General features: G+C 34.3%; 1 protein-coding gene across 1 annotated transcript in view; it reads left to right on the forward strand.

The window, feature by feature from the left end:
* The first annotated feature begins 348 nt into the window (after positions 1 to 348).
* LOC113685627 (uncharacterized) overlaps positions 349 to 2,504 on the forward strand; it is a 43,216-nt gene continuing 41,060 nt past the window's right edge. The window contains exon 1 of the mRNA XM_089205016.1: positions 349 to 371. The gene's annotated coding sequence lies outside the window, so the exon portion shown is untranslated. The remainder of the gene's footprint in view (positions 372 to 2,504) is intronic.

Consider the following 2,504-nt stretch of genomic DNA (forward strand, 5'->3'; position numbering starts at 1 on the left):
TACCTATATATATATATATATATATATATATACACACACACACATATATATATATATATATATATATATATATACACACACACACATATATATATATATATATATATATATATATATATATATTTACATATAATTCACACGGAGATATTTAGATTCTTGATTAATTGAACTTCTTTTCAAACATGAATATCTTTTCGCTCTGCAAATTAAATGAAATATAAAACATTCGCACCCAGTCCAATAACATAAATAAAGACAGGTGAGTGCTTTTCCGCTACACTGATGCTCGCCTAATAAAGTTCTTGGTACTAAACCGAATTTCAGGATCAAACATTGAGAAGGATTGAACTGGAAAAAAAAGTCCCTCTAAGGTAACTATAGCCTTGCAAGAGTTTATAGAAAACACTTGGGTTACTTTATAAAAATATTGGCAAAACGTCAGCATCTCCAAATAGGTTATATTGGTCTAGATTACATCGAATAGAATACGATCGTGCTCCCAAAGACGACTTCAAAGTTTAGTGACTTATGTTTGCAGGACATTATTTGTTTCAAAAGTGGACCGATTTAAAGACTATTTGATTCATTTAACGGGGTACATCATTTGTCTCATCTTCTCGAACGATTCGGAAATTGTTGTTTCTTACTTTTGCCGTAAATTGGCCTTGCTAAGGACATTCCGGAAAAAATATTTCATGTCTTTCCCTTTCCTTAATGCACAGAACTAATGCCGTATTCATAAGGCAGTCCTGAGTTAATTATGCTTAAACTAAGAAAATGGCTTTTCAGTGAACGATCTAGAATTAGAGCTGCACATATTGCTTGAAGGAGCTATTGATATCTAATCAGCGGACCTTGTTTCAGGTAAGTACTAACGGACGCGATACATCATCGAGCTTTTGTTGTCTAACAATTTATGCAAGGGAGCTTCATGGTTGAATAAGCTAAAAGAACACTTTTTCATGAAAACTTTGCCGTTTCATGAAGAAACAGGAACGTTCTTATGACTCTAAAATGTAGTCTTTTTGTAACTTAAAACCTGTATTACATGGAAAATTCATGATGTTTTGCTTTAGTTTCCCTTTTTCAAAATCTTATAGTTCAAGAGGAAGAAAGAGACCCAAGACATTCGACTCGACGGAGAAGCCAATAACATATTTGGTTGAAATTGTATCAGACGGAGGAAAAATCATAAAATTGACCCTTTATTTTTCATTTTGAAAATATTTCTTGGGGAAACTACAATATTGCTTTACTACTATTGCTAATTTCAAACAGAAAATACCGCTTTACGTAATTCGGGAAGACAACAACTGCTTGGTTTCGGAGTTCTTCAATACTTTTGTTTTTCTTTTCTACCTTTTTTTTTTGGTGGGTTGCTTATTGCTTTTTTTCGTTTTTGTTTCTGTATTTTATTTAAAATCGCCAAAATCTCTTAACTTTCCAGTTTCTCACTAGTTCGCTTTTCGAACTCTTACTGCCGGTCATGTCGCTTGGTTATTTATATGCCTAATGCTTACAGAAGAGCTCCGTAGCGATAATTTTAAGAAACTCTTTTTCATTTTGTGAACTAACCACGTTAGCTCCGAAAAATGGTAGAAAGCAGAAAAAGCATGGTATCGCCTTTAAAGGTAGGAGGTACCACAGGAAGTATAAATAAAATTGACTGCAAGATTGACGAGCCTGACAAATTTGGAATCATTTCTAACATTGAGCACGTTTTCTGCTTGCAGTTTCCGTTGGAGTCCGGTTTCTATCACAGGAGCAGGCTTTCCCTTCCCTTTCTTCTTCCCTATAGTAGCCCACTGATATCTTTATAAGGTGCGAGTCCTTCAAACTGCTTATTTCTCGTGAATTCAGAAATATTGGGAATAAATTGCTCAAATAACCCACATGGATAAGAAAGAAGGATAAGTGAAGACATTTTGACTGAAAAAAATTAAGTTAAAATAATCACGTTGGAACGCTTGATTTAATTTTTGAACATATATCATATTTTTATGAAATGATGTATTCAATTACTAAAATGTTATCAATCGGTGCTTTCTGAGACTCAAATTGATGCTCCTAAATGTTGCGTAATATAAGATTCTCGCTTGTGCAAAAAGCAATAGGCTTTACGTGCAAAAGCGCAAAAGACCAATCGTGACTCGTTTGTCACTTGAAAGAGCAGCTGCTAACATTCAAATTATTCCCAGCTAGTGCGGATTGATTATAATTTTTAATTTCACTACTCTGATGTGTCCTCTCATACGTCTTCAAGTGCTCTTAGTCTTCCAACTTAACTTTTAGTGCATGAAGCGTCAATCATTCTCCCTTCTTACAACTTATCTTAAAGCTTGTAGAAGTTAATACCTAGTTAAGAGTCAAGAGACATCCTGGGCAAATCGATGGTGTTCCACTAAGCACCCTGGTTTAATTTTTATTCAACTGTCACATTTATCAAAACTTTCTGCTTCCCATACGCGCCAGTTATCGGAAATTGTTGGCCATTAATGTCATAC

Source organism: Pocillopora damicornis, chromosome 4 (genome assembly GCF_964200805.1).
Source record: "Pocillopora damicornis chromosome 4, jaPocDami1.2, whole genome shotgun sequence".
NCBI classification, from domain to species: Eukaryota; Metazoa; Cnidaria; class Anthozoa; order Scleractinia; family Pocilloporidae; genus Pocillopora; species Pocillopora damicornis.